The sequence below is a fragment of the Manis pentadactyla genome, chromosome 2, assembly GCF_030020395.1.
Source record: "Manis pentadactyla isolate mManPen7 chromosome 2, mManPen7.hap1, whole genome shotgun sequence".
NCBI classification, from domain to species: Eukaryota; Metazoa; Chordata; class Mammalia; order Pholidota; family Manidae; genus Manis; species Manis pentadactyla.
Window position 1 is genome coordinate 98,685,666 of NC_080020.1, and position 22,263 is coordinate 98,707,928.

General features: G+C 41.2%; 1 non-coding gene across 1 annotated transcript; it reads left to right on the plus strand.

Moving 5' to 3' along the window:
* The first annotated feature begins 1,916 nt into the window (after positions 1-1,916).
* LOC118920639 (U1 spliceosomal RNA) lies at positions 1,917-2,080 on the plus strand. The gene has a single exon (XR_005028003.1). It is a non-coding gene; the product is annotated as a U1 spliceosomal RNA (small nuclear RNA).
* The last annotated feature ends 20,183 nt before the right edge of the window (positions 2,081-22,263 follow it).

Consider the following 22,263-nt stretch of genomic DNA (forward strand, 5'->3'; position numbering starts at 1 on the left):
TGTTATCTAATACATAGTCCATAATCAGCTTTCACTGATTGGCCCAGTATCATCCTTAATAGCAACTTTTCCCCCCAATTCAGAATTCTATCATGTCCCATTATTCTGGAACATTTTCTTGGCCTTCCATTGAAACTAAGATGTATTAATAATTTTTCTTAATAAAGAAACACAAATGCAGAGCCGAAATAACCAAGTAATGAGACATAGGTTAGGGGGGTGAATATTTTAAATATTTCATTTTATAAGAAGAGGCTTTCGCAACAGTCCATGTAAGAGACGATGGAGAAGTTAAACCAACCAAAGAGACATTGTTTCTAAAGAACACACAGAGGACTCAACTGAGTTGGTGTGGGAGGTGAGAAGGAAAGAGCAGTAATGACTCCAAGGTGTTTAACACAGATGGACAGAGGTCTGAGCATTGCTAGAGAGAGAACTAAAGGGGAAGATGGTCAATGAATTTTGGATGTGTGGAGTGTAAGGGCTTCAGGAGTGAACAGGCAGAGTTATTTAGTAGTAAGGTGACCAACTTGTCCCACTCTGTGTGGGCCTTGCACAGTTTTAGCACTGAAATTTCTTCATCCTGAAAATCCCCTTATTCCTGGGCAAGATGAGACAGTTGGTCACCATAAGTCAGTAGGCCATTAGGGACATGAGTCTGGAGCTCAGAGAATGGATGGAGTTAGCACAGAAGGGCAGCAACCCATATAAAGGTGTTCCTTTGAAACCTTCGGTGAGATTAAGACAATTCAAGAAGAAAAGCCAGGTGAGAAATCTCAAAACCTAGACTGGAGGCTGAGACCCAGGGTGTCTTGCTTTCTGGGCAAAGCAATTTCCTTAGGCCAGCAATTATAAATAAGCATTGATTTACATACCATGTACTTCAAATTACTCTTGGTACCACTGTGAGCTGTTCGCAAACTTGCTGTCTTAGGAACACAAGTGATATTAAACTCTATCCATCAAGGTGGTCATCATCTCCCCTTCAGACTGTGACTTCTTTACTAGGCTTTATTAATTTGGGAGATTTAACTTCTTTAGTGTTACTCATTTTTCATTCAATTCTTTACAACCACTTTCTGCAGTGGCTTGCGATCATTACTTTTCAATTCTGTTTCCCAGTATAGCCTTTTCTATAATATGGTCTATTTTATGCATTCATGAAGTTCAATAGACTGGAACTTTGGTTAAATAAAATGAGAATAATTAAAAATTTTGTTAAGCTCTGGCTGTTATAAAAATCATAGAAACTGTGCTTCTTGTCTTATTTTCCAGAAAGAATGAGTATACTTGGACCTCAATGGATCTATAAGTCCCCTGTTAATATACTAAACACAGTTTTGTCATCTAATTGTTAGTTGGTTCTCATTTTATCAAAAACATTTTTATTCGGTAAGTCACTCATAAGTAATTATTCAGTTCAAGGTCTTAACCAGATCTGACAGGAACTCAAAGGTCCTCTATACTGCATTTCTGTCCAAGGCTACTCTGCCTTCGCCTCTAAACTTAGCCGTCCTTGAGGTAGCAGATGCTAAACTTGACACCTTCATGGACTATTGTAAGGCCTTATGTTTCCACAGCAGTTTCTCATGCTTGATTCCCATAGCCATCAAGTGAATAGGTCAAGTACCACTATCACTCTCATTTCAAAAATGAGGCACCTGAGATTCAAAAGCATCTTGGTATGTCCCCAGATGAATCAGTGGAGATGCCAGCAGAAAGAGACACATGTTCTGGCTCCTATGCTAATAATCTTCTTATTTCTCAGGTGGCCAGCCCCAACTCTGCATTCATGTAATGTCATCTGGAGTTATAAAGTACACTTGAACTGTGGACAGATGACCTCACCAGCCACACTGATCTCACTCTGCCATAATTTCATGGAATTCCAGCCCTCTTTAAAAAACCTAGAGCCAAAACTTACCTGGCAGGGGAGATGCCATGGTCACGAAGGTGATTTTCCCAGGGCGAGGCTGATCCATTGCACTCCGGATGTGCTGACCCCTGCGATTTCCCCAAATGTGGGAAACTCTACTGCATTATTTGTGGTAGTGGGGGACTGGGTTTGCACTTTCCCCTGCCTTAAAAAAAAAATACAAAAAAACTCCCTTAAAACCTACAAGATAGAAATTGACTTATTAGGTGTGGGAGACAGAAGGATCTGAGAGAATGATTTTCTTTTTCTCTGCCCACTACTCCTGTCCAACTACTTGTGTGCTCAAGCCCTGGGGGTAGCTCAGGGGGCTCTGTAAACAACTGAGGCAGATTGTATTTCCCAGAGATGGCTGCATCAATATCACCCATCCTAGCTGCTCTTCTTACATTGTACCTTTGACACTTTTCCCAAGGAGAGGTGGTATTTAGATTTCTTCCCTTTGAATCTGAGTGACGTGATGACATAGTAGGACTTCTGGGGCAAAAAGGGACACAACTCTGCCTGATTCTTTTGGGATGCCTATTCTTGCAACCTAGCTGTCGTACTGTGAGGGCACCCAACAGCCACATGAAGAGTTCATGTGAGGGTGTTCCGCCCGATGCCTCCAGCTACGTTCCTAGCCAATGCTCAGGATCAGCCACCAGACGTGTAATAAGTGAGCCTTTAAATGATTTCAGTCCCTAGTCTAGAGGATTGTCCTGACACCACCTTGGTACAGGGCAAACCAAGACAGTTGGTCACCCTAACCCTTCCCTAGGTGATGAGTCACAACCCCTCCCACTTCAGAACAATTTCTGAGGATTTAGGATCCTCCACTTTTACATGGCCAGAGCCCAGGCAATTCCGCACGACCTAAACCCAGAGGTAAGATTTCAGGGAGCTGAAATCCCTCCGCAGTTTGGCAATCTGATACTTCACTTCCATCCTAGGAAATTTACTCCATAGTCCATTGAAGGGCCTGGGAAAACTAACAGTTAAACAATTGTCAGTCTTTTTATGCACCTGGATGAGGAATTGGAACATATGACCTCTAGGTTGGTACATCCAACCCTAGAATGGTGGGATTTATATGTTAATGCAAACGAGGGCTGAGAGGGAGAATTGAGACCGTAGTGTCCCTGAAGATAAGTGATTAGTCTGCTCATTATTTTTTCTCTCCTGTATCTTCAGCCTGTGTCTGCAGTTTCCTTTTCAGCAGCATTTATAAGACTGAAGTGCTGCCCACCATGTAAAAAGGGCTGCCTCCAGTAGCATTTATACATGTTCAAGTCTCTCTTTGAACTCTTAGCTCTCTACACCTTTTCACAACTATGCTACTTTATTTTTTATTATTTTCAACTTTTAAAAACTAAAATATATTCGAGAAATGAAAATATATGTCTACGCAAAGACTCATATTAAAAATTTTCAGAGAATATTTAAAATAATTTAAATGTCCATTGATAAGTCAAAAGATCAACAAATTCGTGCATCAGTACAATAAATACTACCAAGCAATAAAAAGTAACAATACTGAAAAATTCTATCATATGGGATTATCTCAAAAAGCATTGTTATTAAGTGGAAGAAGCCAGACATGAAAGGAATACAAGGTATATGATTGGAATTCTAGAAGAGTAATCTACAGTGATAGGAAGCATATCATTTGTTTCCTGGAGCCAGGAGAGGAGGTAGGTTTGGTTGCGAAGGGCACGTGGAAGCTTTTGAGAGTGGTGGAAATATTTCATATCTTGATTTTGTGATAGAGTTATATATACACATTTCTTAAGACTCATAGAACTGAGTCTTAGAATGAATACATTCTATTGTATGTAAGTTGCTTCATAATAAAATTGATTTTAAAAATTAAAAATTAAAGAAATTATAACACAAACACAGATAAAAGTACAGTTTATTGGATTATCACACAATAAACTCCTTGGCCACTTCCCCTGTCTCAAAAGTGAATATTGGTAACACCCTAGAAGCCCTTCTCTTACCCCTCCCAATCACCACTCCCTCCCTTATCCCCAAAAGTAACCTCTTGACTTTAACATCACTGTTTAGCTCTGTCTGATCAAAGCTTTATATAAATAGAATCATGGAGTATATAATCAATGTCTGGCTTTTCGTGTTTATTACGTTTGTTAAGATTCATCTGTACTGTTTCATGTAGCTGTTTCTTTCTGTATAGTATTTCACTGTATGAGCATACCACAATTTATTTATATATTCCATTGCTGATGGATATTTTGCTATTTCTGGTCTTTGGATGTCATAAATATGTTGCTATAAACATTCTAGTACATGTCTCCTGGTTAATTTCTGTTAGATATGTATCTAGAAGTGGAATTACTGGGTCTTGGGATATGTACATGCTTAGCCCTAATAGGGAATGCCAAGTAGTTATCAGATTTATACCAATTTACACTCCCAGCAGCCGCAGAAGAGTTTTCATTTCTTCATGTCTTTTCTAACATTTACTATTGTCAATTATTTTAATTTAAACTATATATTAAATGTGCAGTAGTATCTCATTAAGCATTTAATTTGGATTTCTTTGGTTATTAGTGAGTTTGAGAATATTTTCATGTCACTGGCCATTTGTATATCCTTTTTAGTGAAGTGACTGTTGAAGTTTCCTGCCCATTTTTTTTTATCAAGATATCTTTTTAAAAAATTGATTTATAGTTTTTTTTTTTAACATATCCTGGATATGACCTTTGTCCATTGCAAGTATAGCAATATTCTCTCCCACAGACTGTATTTCATTCTCTTAATGGTATCTTTGGATAAACCAAAGTTTATTTTAGTCCTATTTAGGTAAATGGATCTGTTTTCCATTTGCAGACACCTTTCCTCCCTAACCAATGTAGCTAGCCATGTTTTAGAACACCTCATGCTTTAAGTTCTGGGAAGGTCTGTATGTGTTTGCTTGCACCTACACAGCAGCACAGATCGCTAAATAGGTGATGAAAGACACATAATGGGAGGTGACAACAAGAAGTGCTGTTTGCTATTTGAAAATGTGTATCCAGGGTAACACATTCCTTTTGGAAATGTATTATCAAGGCTAAATATGTTAATTATTCAGATGTCATCTCAGATGCAGTACTTGTCAAAAACAGAGAGCTGTTTTCCCAAAACACTTCATGCTCGATGCACCTAATATCAGAAGCCGTGCATTCTAAATTACTTCAGTACTTCAGTTTGGGCCTTTTCTATGAAATATGCATTGCCTTAGGTGAAGTTATTCATTGTGTTAAAATATGTGGGGACTGAGATACTGATTTATTTTATGTTCTAATATATTGCAGTATAGATGACATTGAACCTGGTCTTTCATTTCATTTTTTTTTCTCGTGGAATTTCTGAAAGGTTTCTTCCTTTTTCTCTCTCTCTCTTTCCCTCTCCCTAACACTAATTATTGCATTTCCTTCCCAGAGATTTATTCTTAAACACATAACTTGGGGCTGTATAAATCTGTATTGTTAGACATTACACATTGATGGCATTTTTCTATTTACTTACATTCATGACCAACGTTCCTCACAGGATAAGGCAGACAGCTCTTCCTTCTGAGACCCAGGTATGCTAATGGAAGATCCCCTCAAAGGAATGACCCCATCTAGGGTACACCCTCTCTTAACTGGTTTGTCATTCTGACTCCATTTCCTTCCCTCTTGGGGCAGATGTGGGCATTCCTAGTCCTACCAACCCCTCTTCTATTCCTCCCTCTTAACTCCAACAAAGATTCTTAGTTCTGCCCACTCTCTCAATCCCCAGTGCAGGTCAAGACCAAGAGAAATAAAATCCAAAGAAAATGTATCATTTTATTCCTTGGTAGAAATATGCAGGTGAGGAGTTATACAGAAACACTGCTTTGGGTGCAGATATTTCTGATCCAGGCCTCCGTCAATCCTTAAAATTAAATTCCTCATAGACTTTTGGCCATTCAGACCTTCATCCTACCTTTAGAACTGACTGGATCTTTACTACTTAGATTCCTAAATGGTTGTGAATCTAATGTTTTTAATCTCTTCTAGGAAAGGGAATTACTGTTTTCATCAACAACCCATGTAAGAGTTTAATTGTTCTTATGCATTCTTCTACTTTTATGAGAGATAATTATTTCTGTGAAACACTTAGATATGTACTCTAACTTTTGCATATATGAGTCACTTCTTTCATAGGTTGTCTGCCTTGGTCACACCTGGGAAGTTTAAAGAAAAGTACTACTCCAATCCCTGGGATGCTACCAAATAAGAATTATAGGAAAAACAAGGCAGACAATAAATACCAAAAGTTTGAAAGGAGTACTGCTCTAAGTACCCATGAATATCAAACATGCAGCTAAGTTTTTGGAGATAGGAGGTGGGATATGAAGATAATGAACTACTCAACAAGAGGAAACAATTGGAAAACAATAGGGCCAGAGAGAGGGGATGAAGAATTTCCCTTCTACTCTCTTAGCATCTGCAGCTGGGTCTAAGAATTAAAACAACATAAAATTGATTAACAGGAGAAAAACATATACATTTTATTAGAATTTTTCATGTACATGGGAGACTTCACAAGAAAATGAATATCCAAAGAAGTGACCAGAGCAAAACTTATATACCTTTTAGAGAAAGAAACAACAAATTTGTGAAGAAATGATAAGATAGAGAGGTTTGGGCCAGGGGCATCAAATTATGGGGAAATGATTAGGACATATGTGGGGGGAACTAGTGGAAGGTAAGGGTTATTTTAGAAAGTTTGTTCATACAGATCCATGTCTACATCAATTTCCAGTCTCTGGTATAAGGATGTTCTTTTCTTTCTGGTACAGGGAAGGCATGTTTCTTGAGGGAGCTTTTATGGCCTGTCTTTAGGTAGACATGGGAGGTCAGAGAGCCTTTCCGGCCTCTGCTGTTTCTCAAGTGCTTTCACTTCAAAATAATCAATATGCCAAAGTGGCATATTTTGGGGTGGCATGTCTTGAATTCTTCAGGAAATGTCTGTGTGGAAGTTGGAGGATCTCCTGAACATCTATTGCTATGTACGAATTCACCCCAGTGGCTTTATACAATAGCAGTCATTTATTATTTTTCATTGTTCCCATAGGTCATAAATTTGAAGTGACTTGACTGAAGGGTTCTGGCTTGGGTCGCTAATGAGGATAGTCAAATGTGTGGGGGACTGGTGTCATCTGTAAGACTCTTCATTCACATGCCTGACATTGAGTTGGAAGATTCTGGGCCTGGAACAGCCAAAGCTCCTCGGGCATCTCTATCCACCTTCATGTGGTATCTGCTCATTGTCTCTCCAGGCAGCTTCTGGGTACCTGGATTCTTATGTGGTTCAGCTGCATCCTGAGAGAGAGAACCAGGAGGAAGCTGTATCACCTCTTTGAACTTAACCTCATACAACATCACTGCCAACATGTTCTATTACATGCATTCTATTTGTTAGGAGATAGTCAAATCTGGGACATATTTAAGCCAAGAGGAGATAGACTCCATTTATGATAGAACGATTTTCAAAGAATTGACAGACATATTTTAGAACTAAGAGAGAGGTCTTGGCAAGAAATATAATTTTGGGAGTCATTAGCATATAAATCACTGCAGACATGTGAATAATTGAATATAGGGGTATGATGACATGGGAAGAAGAAGAGAGAGCTCAGAATGAGAAGGAAGGGAGACCAGGACTGAGTCTTAAAAAATTTCCAACATGTGAAGATGATTTGGCAAAGGGAATGAGAAGCCCTGATTAGAGAGACTGAAAAACAACCCAGCGAGTGTGATATCATGTAGTAGTGGGCGGGAATGGCTTCAGAGAGGATCTGCAGCAGATGCTCCTGGGAAGTCAAGTAAGATGAAGACTGGTAGACCATCCACATTCAGCTTATTATGGAGCTCAGTGGGAACTATTCCATTCAAGTGATGGAGACCCCTGCCCAGGAGCAGAAATGGAAAGTAAGGAAATGGAGAAATGAGTGTAGGCAACTCTTGAGAGAAGTTTGGCTCTAAAGGGAATGAGGAAAAAGGCAGTAGGTAGTGAGAAGTGAGATCTAGGTGTCAAAGTTTGGCTAAAGGATTTGCAACATCAGTGTCTTCTACATTTCCTTGGACACGCAGAAACTTGGGCATGTCTCAGACACACTAAATTTGAACCTGCTATTCAACAAGATCCCCAGATAATTCTGATTGAACGTTTGAATTGTTTCCACATTTAAATGCTGATGAGAAGGATCCAGTAGAGAGGGAAGAATTGAAGATGATGAGGAGAGAGCATTCTGCCTGGAAGCTCAAGGAAAAACAAATTGTTCACTTAATACCTCAACTGTTCTGTCTATATCTGGGCTAGTGTGGCAACAGTAATCATAAAATCTGAAGGCAGGCAGACAGTGTTTATGTGGGGTGCCAACTTCAAGAGAAGTGGAGAACAGAAGTCCATCATGATCCTTGGACCTATTAAAGAAAGCTACAATTTGGGCTCAAAATTGACAAACCAGTTCCAAAGTATGGGGAACAGGCACATAAAGTTTCAGTTTGTTTTTTATTTTGTAAATTTCTGAAGTTATACTAAAATACAGTATTGCAACTTACTCTTCACTCGGTTTCAACAGCCTTTTTTCGTTATGCACTTTTTTTGGCTAGAAGATTTTAAAGCAATCTCAAGTATCATGTCATTTCACCCCTAAATAATTCAATATCCACCTTAAAAAGTAAGAATTTTTCTTAAATGACTAACAAAATAAAAATATAATTACTTAATGAAATTTCATATTCATCCCTATTCAAACCTCCATGAAAAAATATTTTTACAGTTAGTTTGTTTGCAAACATTGGCCACACATTGCATTTGAGTGTTATGTGTCTTACGTATTTTTAATCCAGAACAATGTTCCTCCCTGTCCCACCTACTCATTTATTTCACTGATTTATTGAAGAAATTGGCTAGTTGTTTTGTGGGATGTTTGGGTTTTTGGATTTGGATGGTTGCTCCTTTATGGTGTGGTTTGTTTCTATAGCTTCTAAACATCCTATACATTGGAAATTATATCTAACTACTTGGTTAGGTTTTTGGCAATAATATTTAATATTTCATAGATGGTACTATGCACTTAATGATCCATCATATCAGGATGTACCTAATGTTTGATCATCCCACTTTGATTGACAACATTGAAAAGTGGGTTCCAGCATGGAAAGCCTGATCCCTTCATTATAAAGCTCCTGTCAACCATTTACCCAATTCTTTTAACGTCCATTGATTTTTCCCTTAACGAGCTATTTTATTAGACATTGAAAAATAAAGACTTTCTTCTTTTTTAGAACTTTTGTCTGGAAAATTTTAAGAATTTACAAATTTAGAATAATATAATAAACTCCACCATACCTATCACCTAGCTTTAATATTTACCAACCATTCCTCATTGAAGAAACACAGGCTTCTATTTAAAGTCTGTGGATTTTAATTATCATTTTAAACACATGTTTTTAAATACATTTGATGAGTCTTAATCTATCGCAGCTATTAACCTCAGTGATGCTCAAATCGATCCATTCTTGGCCAGTGAGAATTTTCTAGCAGGCTCCCTGTGTCCTACTGATAGGAACCTGGCAGGCTCTGGAATTAGCCACCCCTCTAAGCCTGACTTTCTTTTAATGAGGAATGGTCTGTTAGAAAACACATTCTGGACACTAGGGTTCTCCTTGCTCCACATTGCTTTAAAACAAAATGGGCGAGGTGTAGGTAGACACCTCTTCCTAACTCTTGGACTGAAGATTTCCTAAAGTCCTTTTTGCTACAAGACACAAACAGTTACCAACTTTTGAGGAGTTACATAGGAAAGAGATAAGAAGTAGAGGTGAGGTAGATTCTGGACAGACGCCTCCAGTTTATTATCCCTGCCAGAAAAAATGAAGTCTTTCTGATCTGAAAGCAGCTTAGACACAGAACTTAATGCCGGCCTCTTTGGGGAGGGGAGACTATGCAGAACACCCTGTGGTCTACCTATGCCCCTCTTGGAATCTGCATTGCTCCAGATACTGCCAACCTGATGTCCAATTGGTATGGAAAAAAGACCATGGACACAAAATATAAACATCAATCTTTGTTTTTTTAACAGCTATGTTACACTAAGTGCAGAGGAAAATGCCGGCCAGCCAGTAGCTGGAGGACCACCACCTCCGGGTGCCTTGACACTCCAATGTTGTGTGGTCCCTATTATGACTCAAGAGGACAACCTAAGATCCTCTGGCCGGGAGGTGAGGTGTATGTAGCCTGAGGACACTCGGGTAAGGGGAAGGAGATCTCCTGGCACTTAACTTCCTTTTGTATGTTTTAGTGTCCTCACCTCTGAAATGGAGATTATATTACAACTTCTGTGAAGAATGAGCCAAACAACATATGAAAAATTCTTAGCATGGTATTTTAAATTTGTTATATAAAGTGATCAATAAATTCTACTACCTTTATTGTCTATTCCAGGGCAGAGAAGTCTTCTGAAGCAGAAACAGTTCAACGTCCTTGGACTGGGAATAGTCCAGCTCAGTCACTGTCACTCCAAAATGTTACATTTATACCCTAGTGTAATCTTTTGCTTGAAACAATAAATATCTTTGTTTTTAGAAAAGAAGGCTTGGTTGCTGGTTTTACTTTTCAGAAGTCCTTAAAGGGCCCAGGACTCCTGTCCATTCCAGTCGTGGAATAAATGCGTCAGACACCTGGCTGGGGAGAGTCCGCACTCCTCTTTGTATGATCCTCCTGTACAGCGCAGCTCCGTAAGACCGTCTTCTCCACCTCCCCCCACCAACCTGCCCTTGCTGTTCCTAATGTTGGGAGGTGGTAGCACGACCCCACTGAGTCACCTGTGACTTCTCCCACACTCAGAATCAGAATGTTGCCTTTCTTGTTGACCCTCACTGACATCACCTTGTTTCCATAGGCCATTTTGGGGTAATAGCCTCCTAAGTTATTCACTTGCCTGCCTGCAATCTTGCCTCTTCAAATCCACTGGCTTTGGTCACAGGAAGATCATTTCAGTGGATGGTGAGTGCCTAGGTCAGACTGGAGGTTGAAGAGAAAAATGAAGTGCAGACAGGGAACTTGAAGGAGACCTAAAGAGCTTACTTGGGAATGAGGGCAGAACAGAGATGAACCAGGTTTTCCAGTGTGATCAGCAGTAAAATTCCTTAAAACAAACATGATTACGCCCAGGGCAGGGGGTGGGGGTGGGGGCAGGGTGAAGGATGAAGAAGAAAGCAGCCCGTGATCCAGGATCTTGCACAAGAAGAAAACACAGGAGAGAGTCAGTTAGGGGTTCCGTTGTGAAAAATTTCTATGGGTTTCTAGAGATCATAATAAGAATATTTAAGATCATTTAAATATTATGATCTGAAAGCATAAATCAGCAATATTTAGATAATTACTACAGTACAAGGAAACTTAGTGAACAGTGCATAATTTCATTATTCTTTACAAAGGTACAAAGTGAAGGTTTAAGAAACTAGTGTAACAGTTAATTTTAATCAGTTTTCAGTTTCTTTGTCCCCAATGTAAGTATTTTTCCCCCTACACCAGGCAATTTTCTTCCCTTAATTGAGTACACTGGAAGCAGCAGATTTCACATGGACCCCTGTCTCCCACAGAGGACAACAAAATGTCCTCAGAGCCACAGATGGCTCTGCTCCTAAATCCAAGGTAATTCTCACTCAGCCCTCCTTTCCTTAGCTTGACAGTTTCCTCTTTTGTTTTAAGATAATGGAATGAGGGTGTTTTTAAAAAATTTTATTGACTCTTTCTAGGAACTCCTGAATCTTAATTATTTTAAAAATTTACATTACTGAATGTTCACCCCAACTAATGTACTTACTGTCTGTTACATAGAACGTTATAGAATTATCGGCTCTATTCTCTTTCCTTTACTTTCATCCCTGTGACTAATTTATATTATGATTGAGATTTTGTGCCTCTTTATCCCCTTCACCTGTTTCACCCACCCAGCCCCACTCCTCCCCCATGGTAACCACCTAAGACACTTCTCAGTGTCTATGAGTCTGTTTTGTTTTTTTTCATTTGTTTTGTTTAGATTCCACAGATAAGTAAAATCATATGGTATTTGTCTTTCTCTGCCTGGCTTATTTCACTTAGCATAACACTTTCTAGTTCTATTCATGTTATTGCAAATGGCAAGATTTCTTTCTTTTTTTATGGCTGAATAATATTCCAGTGTTTCTTAAATCAAATTGAAGTTTCTCACCAGGCCAAACTGTCACACCTTCAACCTTTACCTTCATCTCAAAGACCTCCTTTACTAGGCTTTATCTTCATCTCATCTGAGTTTTCTGATTTATCACAGTTATCTTTAGTCAGTGAATTGACACATTCGATATGCATGATAAATCTCCCCAATGGTTTAATACTTCAGGGTTTACAGAACTGTTTCAATGGACTCCTCCTCAATACTGTGAAGTAGCCAAAAAGTTCTTTGTGGCTTCATTTTATAGAAGAAAAAATAGCAACCACAGAGATACCATGAGGCTTAACCAAATTTACACATCTTTAAAAAAAGAAAAAGAAGCTAATAGATATTTATAGATAAGCATCTATTATCTTCTATAGTTTTAAATAAATGTCATTTACATTTAATAATTGGATGGAAAATGCAAGGACCAATTATGAGAATATACTATCACCTAGGACAGGTATATTATTTCTAGAATTTACATGAGATAAATTAAGGGCCCCCACCCATAAGATGGTGAACCTCCTGCTTCTCTTCTGGGTCCTCGGTTCCCGCCGGCGCCACCTGAAGCCCAATCACCCCTCGCCCCCCTCCCAATCCCAGCACCTAGCCAATAGCCACCAGCCCATAGAAGTGATGCCTCAATCAGCTCATGCCCCTTCCTATATAACCCAGCACCTTTCCCCAATAAAGCGGAATTCTCCGGTGAATTGCTGCTGTGTGTCGCTCCTTTCCTTTCATTGGTGCTGAAACCTGGGAGATGGGACACCCCAACTGGGCCCCGTCTTCCCCCGACACCAGCAGCAGCTTGCCCTCGTCCTCTTTTTCCGGCGCTGGCTCCTCACACTCACCACTCCTCTCTGGCCTTTAGGTAAGTTTTCCCCCGGAGTGGGCCACTCTTCCCCGACGAGGAGGGAACTCTCCCCGCCTTAGGCCTTCACGGCTGTGGTGGACCCCCAGACCCCTCCTCCAACAGCCATAAACGAGGTGACTCCTTTGCAGATGAGAATGCTCCCTTTCTCCCCCCTCCTCCTTCCGTTCCTTCCGCCAAAAATTCCTTCCACCGAAAACTCCTAGTACTGGGTACCTCGGACTCCGGCACTCTGCCTTCTTAGAGAAGTCTGGGTGACGACCCACACTTCCTAAGAAACCCACTCGTATACGAGTTTCCGCAGACCACCAAGGATCATCGGGGACGCCCTTTGTCTCCTTGCGGTCTGCTCCCAGTCCGAGGGTCTCCTGTCGTCTTCCCCTGTTTGTCTCCTTCTCTGTCCTTTAGCCATGGGAGCCTCCTCATCCCTCCCTGAAAGTTCACCTCTTGAATGCCTGCTCAAGCATCTAGCCACCCTCTCCCTGACGCCTGATATAAAACCAAAACTTCTCCGTAAATACTGCTCCCAAGATTGGCCAACATACCCCCTAGACAATAACAACCAATGGCCCGCAGGGGGAACTCTTGATCCTAACATCACTCGCGATCTCTTTAACTACTGCCAGCGCCTGAAAAAATGGAAGGAGATTCCCTATAGTGAAGCTTTCCGCCTCCTCCTCCTGCCCCCCTCGGCGCCTCCGCCTCCTCCTCCCCCCGCCTCCCCCCAAGTTCTCCTAGCCTGCAAGCCATCTCCCCCGCAGAAGCCTCCCGTTCACTCCCTTCCCCCTCCTCTCCTACAACAGCCCCTCCCCCTTCCTCCACCACCATCTCCTCCCCACCTCACCCCACTGCGGATTGAGCCTGAGCCTTTCAGCCCCCCTCTAAGTCCCACGAGCCTCCTCCGTCTTTGCCCCCAACACCTATTTCTCCCCCACAGACTGAGCCAGAACCCTTCAGTCCCCCACCGCCGTGGGTCTCTGCTCTCGAGATATTTTCGCCTCCTGCTTAATAGCAGGTCTGAAAAAGGCACCTCGTAAAGTAGTCAATTTTCAAAAGCTCCAAGACATAATTCAAAGGAGGGAGGAGACTCCCTCCGAGTTCTTAGACAGATTCACTCAAGCCCTATTACAGTATACCAGCCTGGACCCAGAAACGCCTGACGGGAGACATGTCCTTATGACATACTTCCTAGCTCAAAGCTACCCTGACATTAAAGCTAAACTCAAAAAGTTAGAACAGGGCCCCGCTACCCCACAGACTGAGATCCTAACAGTGGCCTTTAAAGTCTTCCATAACTGGGAGGAGGAGAAAGAACGCCGTAAACAAAAGGCTGATCAGGCCAATTTCCAAATGTTGGCCCAGCTGATAAAACCACAACCTGGGCGCCCTTCTACAAACAAGCCCCCCACAGGATCTTGTTTCAAGTGCAGACAAGATGGACATTGGTCAAGGGCATGCCCCTACCCCAGATCTCCTACCACCCCATGCCCCAGATGCCACAAAAAGGGCCACTGGGGGTCTGGTTGCCCAGCCACCCAGAGGGGAGGCTGGACAAACAACCCCCATCCTAAGCCCACCGTAGTGGGGCTGGCAGAATAAGATTGACGGGGCCCAGGAGCTTCTCGCCCGACCATTTCCATCACCAAACAGGAGCCCAGGGTTGCTTTAATAGTAGACGGTCGCCCCATCTCCTTCCTCCTAGATACAGGAGCCACCTTCTCAGTCTCGTGAGAATACCGGGGCTCTACCACGCCTGCCATTACTCCTATAGTTGGGGTAGGAGGTAAACAGATTTTCCCATTAAAACCCCCCCCCCCTTTTATGCACAACCCAGGACAATCCCATACCTTTCTCCCACTCCTTCCTAGTTATGCCCCAGTGTCCCATCCCTTTACTAGGACGGGACATCCTTTCTCTCCTCCATGTTTCCATAACTATATCCACTCCCACAGCCCCCAGTCCTCCCTTTCTGATGGCCCTCATAGCCGACGACCCCCCTCTACCCAATGAAAGCTCCAGTTCTGCCCTCATACACCCTGTAAATCCCAAAGTTTGGGACATTACAAGCCCCTCCGTGGCTCTGTGTCCTCCTGCCTCTATCAAATTACGTGAACCCTCTCAGTATATCTGTCAGGCCCAATACCCCCTAACCACTTCAGCCCTCATAGGCCTCCAACCCACCATTCAAGATCTTTTAAACAAAAATTACCTCAGACCCACTCACTCCCAGTTTAATAGCCCCATATTAGCTGTTAAAAAAACCAACGGATCTTTCCACCTTGTCCAAGACCTTCGCCTCGTCAACATGGCCATCATCTCTATCCATCCCTTAGTCCCAAATCCATACACCCTTTTATCGCAGATCCCTGCCTCGGCCTCCCACTTCTCAGTCCTAGACCTCAAGGACGCATTTTTTTCTATCCCTCTGGACCCCTCCTCCCAAGATTTTTTCGCCTTTACCTGGACTGACCCATACACAAGACATTCTGAACAACTCACTTGGACAGTTTTGCCACAAGGCTTCCGAGATAGTCCCCATATTTTTGGACAGGTCCTAGCTCAGGACTTCAAACAGTTTCATCATGATCACTCTGAGTCCACCTTATTACAATACGTGGACGATCTTCTACTCTGCAGTCCCTCGTGGGAACAGTCTCAACTTGACACTGCCTCCCTACTTAACCTTCTAGCTTCCAGAGGTTACCGGGTATCCCCCGTCAAAGCTCAAATCTCTTCCCCTTCTGTCACTTACCTCGGATTCCTTCTATCTCAACAAAGAAAGTCTATTACCTTAGACAGAAAATGGCTCCTCTCTGACCTGCCCGTTCCCAAAACCAAGACAGAAATCCTTTCCTTTCTAGGCCTGGCTGGGTATTTTAGAGCGTGGATCCCTAACTTCCCCTGTTGGCAAGACCCCTATACGACCTCAGCAAGGGCCCCCCTGAAGAACCATTATCCTCCTCACCCCGACACTCCTTCATTAAGCTCCGTCGAGCCCTTGTGGAAGCCCCAGCTCTCCATCTTCCTGATTTGTCGAAGCCCTTCTCATTATACATTCATGAGAGGTCCAGTCAAGCTCTAGGAGTCCTAGGCCAACATTATAGCCCATCCTTTACCTCAGTAGCTTATCTTTCCAAGCAATTAGACCCCACAGTTCGGGGATGGGCCCCCTGCCTATGGGCATTAGCCGCTGGACAGCTCTTGCAGAAGGAAGCTCATAAACTGACATTCGGGGCGTCCCTTACCATTGTGTCCCCACATCACCTAAAGGATCTCTTAACCTACAAAAGTTTACAGACTCTCCCTCCCTCCAGACTCCTGACCTTACTGTCCTCTTTCCTCCAAAGTCCCGTTCACCCCCTTTGCCATCCATACCTGAATCATGACTTTTTCCTCCTTTACTGCTCCCTCGCTCTCTCTCGCCTTTTTTCCTAATTCCTATTGTCTTCCCCGCCACCCCAGCCTCCTTTGTATGACGATTCAAAGTCAGACAGACTTACACACAGCATCAAACAAAAATTACTGCCCTCATTGCCACATCAGACTGCCCTCTGAAAGGCTGCTCCGAGCCTTTATACCTCCACTTTCCTCCCTCCACCGAAGTGTTCACTAGCAGCTACCTTTATTCTCCCTACCTCTGCTTCCTCTATGACCAAAAACAAGCCTGTTGCAGGCGATGGCCAGACACCTACGGGGATGTCCCTACTGGTCTTCCGCCATTCACTACATGAGTAACTCCCGGTACCCACAGTATTACTCCTCCAACCCATTCTCTTCAATACTAACAAACCCCTTCCTTACCTGGCTTTGGCCCTTTGCAGGCCCTATAATAATCATTCTCCTCGCCTGTCTCTTCTTGCCTTGTAAAGTTTATCAAATCCCAAGTTGGTAAAATCTCTAATCAAACTTTCAACCAGCTTTTACTCAGGAACTACCAGCTTTTAGCCACAGAAGAGCCCTCACCCTCATGTAACCTCCTCACCACACGCTGAGATGGACCCCTCTCTCCGCTGGAAACTGTTTCTGGAAACAATGGCCACAGATGCCTGGCTTCTGGCACCCATATCCTCTTGGCACCATTAGAATCAACAAGTCCTCGACCTATGGTTACAGGGAACCTTCATTGATTTCCAACCTGAAGAAGTCCACATCTACTCGTCCTTACTGAGGGGAGTCCTATCAACACTTTCCTCCCAGTCCTCGAGCCCTCACTCCCTTCTCCGCCCCCGTTGAGCAGGAAGCAGTCAGAGAGAAAGCAACGTCCACAACCCCATAGAGGAGAAAGTGGGGAATGAAGGGCCCCCACCCATAAGATGGCAAACCTCCTGCTTCTCTTCCGAGTCCTCGGTTCCCGCCGGCGCCACCTGAAGCCCAATCACCCCTCGCCCCCCTAATCCCAGCACCTAGCCAATAGCCACCAGCCCCGTAGAAGTAACACCACAATCACCCCATACCCCTTCCTATACAACCCAGCACCTTTCCCTAATAAAGCGGAATTCTCCGGTGAATTGCTGCTGTGTGTCGCTCCTTTCCTTTCAATGCCCACTTACTTATTTTAGTTTATGTTATATTTTATTTCATATCTTTGTCAAATAGGTGAACACTCATAGAACAATTTATACCCTGGAATAAAAAAATATATGTAGAATTTTTAGCATTTTTTTGTGACTCCTTCATAAAAACTAAATAGGAAAACTAAATACATGAAATATTTTTCTTTCTAGTTTATAATAGAGCAAAAGTTGAAGTATCTTTTAATATGACACCATTTTTTTTAAATTAGGGTATCATTGATATACAATTTCATGAAGGTTTCACATGAACAACACTGTAGCTTCAACATTCACCCATATTATCTAGTCCCCCACCAACCCACTGCAGTCACTGTTTATCAGCATAATAAGATGTTATAGAGATGAAACCATTAATTTTAAAAATAGGAAATAAAATATTCTCTATGGTATACTTAAAACTGAAAACAGCTTGATTTGTGCTAGTATTGGAATTATGGGTGAAATTTTCTTCCTTTTATTTCGATTTATGTTAAGGCTATATGGTTGTCATGTACATAAATAGATAAAATTAAATTATTGAAAAAACCACATTATAATGTATATATAAATTAAATTATTAATTCCATATTTAAAAGCATTAAAAACTGCTATAATGTCTCAACATTTTTGTACTTGCATCTCAGGCTAATAATTTTTAGAAGATTAGTTATTATGATAGATAGGATTAAAGCAGGTGAAGAATCTGATTGGTTGTCAAAAATTGACCAATAGAAAGATACAACATTATCAAATGTGAATAATAAAGTGTTTTAATTTAGTTGAACAACACAGTGGCTTCTCAAGTAGAACAAAATAAACCAAAAATAACCAGAGTTTCCTTTGGTGGAACTTTTAAGGAGAAACAGGAAAAATCAGTAACACATGGATATTATGTGTCTTTATCCTCAAACTCTCAGTATGTGTTTGGCTCTGCTAAAGATGGAGGTCAGTTTCTTTGTCTAGCTCAAGAATATTTTTTTAAAAGGTTTCAAATTAAAAGTCAATACTGAGTCAAACCAAAAATCAGTTAAAAACACTTGATGTCTCCCTAGGAAATAATAATTATTTTTCACTCAGTATAAATTAACGAGATGATGTATATAGTAAGATAAACAGAATCACAGTAGCACCCTGTTTTTGACATGGAGTGAAGATGAGAATTTAGATGTAGCTTGTGGCTTCTGTATCATGTTTATTTTTTCAGATCATGTCACGTTGCTTAGATCCAACATTTATAGATCTCCTGCCTGGGAGATATAGATATTGTGCCAGGAGATACAGAATCCATCAAATTTCATCCCTGTCTGCTCCTCCACCTCCACCACCATGGAATAGAGCAATACTATTTTGTTTGCTTAGCCATTTAAACAACTGGGAGATATTGTGGAAAAGGATGTAGACTATAAGTGCATGTTTAATGAATAATTAGAAAGCAATACAAGTATAATTGCCCCATTAGGTAAAGAAATAATATAAACAGTAGTGTAATCATTCCCCAAACCAAGGGATAAGGCAATGCTCTCCCACCTCACCAGGCACCTATCACTCTCTGACCCTTCCCAGTGACATCCCTTTCATTTCCCCCAGACAGAACTTCTCTCCTGATTAAATTTAAAGTAATCACTTCTTTGTTTTCCTTTTTATTTTTTTTAAACCTATTATGTATGCATATAATTTAGTTTTGATGCAGTTTAGTTTTGGCCGCTTTTGAACTTTATGTAAACATAAAAAACTTTTTTTTCTAGTTTCTGTCATTCAACGTAATGAGATTTATTCATGTTGCTCCACATAGCTGAAGTTGATCCATTTTGATTGCTATATACCAATTTATTTATCCATTCTGTTGATGGAAATTTAAATTGTTCCCATTTTGAAACCCTTACCAACTATGCTTACTCTTGACATGCCCCCTGATTCTTATGTGTGTGAGTTTCAGTCTTGGTTATATAACCGGGGTGGAAATAGGCAGGCATATTCTTTCATTTTATGCGTCAAATTGTTTTCCAGAGCATTGTACCATTTCATGTTCAACTGCTGTACAAGAGTGTCCATTATAGAACCGTGGTAGGTATGCTATCCTCCACAGATCCTTCAGGGACTGTGGGGTAAGGCAGGGTGGGATCGGTCAAGTTCTGAGTCTCCATCCCAACCCACTCAGTGCCGCTTTCACATTTTACATATTGAGCATTGGCAAACTTTTACCGCAATAAAGATTGCATGATTAAAAAAGAAAAGGATTGAAAATAATTTATCTGGAAGACAAAGTATATACCTAGAACATTCTAAGCTCAATAAATGTTTGTTGGATGATGAATGAACAAACAAATTTAAAAAAACCAATGAATGAATAGATTTTCAGAAATGAGGGTTATAAGGGCATATCTAGTTCTTTCCAGCCTTGGCCTTTGTTCACAGGGAGAGAGGCTGCAGGGAAAGACTATGTGAACAGGAAGGATTTATCTTGCTATTATTTCTCCTTTCCAATATCCAGAGAGAGATGGAGAGAGTCAGCATGCATGAGAGAGGAGACAGAGAGAACAGAGAGATGAGAGGAGGGAGGCAAGAAGTGAAGAAAATGGTAGTCTTTTTCTCTGTAAGTCATCCTTTCCTATTTCGCTAAGTTCCCAGAGCACAATCTGAACACCAGGTAGCCACCAGAAACTTTCCTCTCTCAACTTCGTCATAGTTCAGTCCCTCCACCTTTGAGTTATTTTGTTCTTGATGCCCCTTGAGAGCTTGGGTTTGTGTTAGTCTGAAGAACCTTGCCATAGGCTGCTGGTTTCCCTAGCTGGCTTTCGGTGGGTCCTCACAACTCCCTTCAACACAGGCTACAAGGACTGCCCCATGAGCAGGCCACAGGATTCCTCAGGAGGCCAACGGCCTCCAGGAACTGTCCCTGACACTGAGGTTTCTTTGTTGATGTCCTTCAACCACAATTAGCTTGTAGGCTCTTTTCTTTCAGGCAACCCACCCAGGCTGCTACATACTTACATAATCTTTGATATTATGTCAGCCAAAGAGGAAAACATCCAAGAATCTTGGGAGCCTTTTATTAAAAAAATGATTAGCTAAAAGGAATGTGATCTTCCTAATAACAATTCTCTGTTCTTACTTTATTCAAGGTGCCTGTATAATTAAAATTCTGTTGTTGGTGAGTTACCTGAAGATAATCAATACTATCTACTTTAACTTTTCTATTTTCTTTAAATCCCGATTTCTAGTTCTTTCACTTGCAGGTATACGTATTTTCCAGTTTCAATAGAGACTTTTCTTCTTTTTAGGAAAAACATCACACAATTTTCTTTGAAGTTAATATTAATATGGAATTCAAACCCATTCATATGGTAATTCTATCATTCAAATTTATGGCTATAATTGAGAATCTTACATTATCTGATCTAAGGATAATCAAAATGAATAGGGCTATGGTCAGATCAAAATGGGTTTTCAACACAGGCAACATCAAAACTAAATGAGGTAATTTAATACTGTCTAATACAATATTCAATATTTATGGAGTGCTTCCCTCAGTTTCCTCAGACAAAGTTATTATTCTCTCTAAAGGACAAACCTGAATAAAGAAATTGTGTGTCAATTTTAACACCTGGAAATTCTTACCATATGTGAACTACTTTTCCAAGACATTCGTTCAATCACTCATTCATTCTATCATCATCTGTAGAGTGCCTATTAGGCACTGTGTTAGGTACTAAGAATATAAAAGCAAATCGAAACAGAATGAGAAATGATTGGTCCCTTAGTGATTATTTGTGTAACAAAGAAATAAGGAAAAAGACGTAGAAAAAAAGTGAGGCAGCAATTAAAATGACTAAATAGTGGAATACATGCTATGACTGAGGTAAACCTGGGGTACAGTGGGGATCTGGGGTGAGGGGAGCATGTGGGTGGGATTTGGGAAAACTTTTCAGAGCAAGTGAATCTAAAAAATAGTAAGAGCAGACCAAGGGTGCAAGGATATTCTAAACAGAGGCGGGCAGGACACGCAAAGATCCATAAGTGAGAGCATTTGTGGTCCCAGAATTGCAAGGAGCTTAGTATGACTACAGATTAGAATGAAAGGCTGAGAATGGTGAGAGATGAGGCTGGGGAGGTGAGTTGATATGTGTAGCATAAAAGGTCTGCGGTTGAGTTGTGTAGTGAGTTGGGTAGTGCCTCCCCAAAAGTCATGTCTACTGAGAACCTTAGAATGTGACCTTGTTTAGAAAAAAGGCCTTTGTAGACATAATAGTTAAGGATCTCAAGATGAAATCATCCTGGATTTAGGGTGGGCCCTGGACCTAATGACTAGTGTCCTTATAAGAAGAGAAGACTCAGAGAGACACACAGGGAAGAAGGCCATGTGGAACTGGAGGCAGAGTTTGGAGAGATGCAGCTCAAGGCAAGGAATGCCAAAGATTGCCAGGAGTCACCAGGGGAAAAGGGAAGGAAGGATTCTTCCCTAGAGAGTCCAGAGGTAGCATTCCCTGCCAGCATCTTGATTTTTTACATCTAGCCTCCAGAACTGTGAAAGTATAAATTTCTGTTGTTTTAAGCCATCACATTTGCAGTAGTTTGTTAAAGTAGCCCTGGGAAACTAAGTCACATTAGGAGGTTGAACTCACATACAGATACCTGCATGTCCAGTGTCAGTCTTGACATAGATTTAAGTAAGGAAGTGACATTA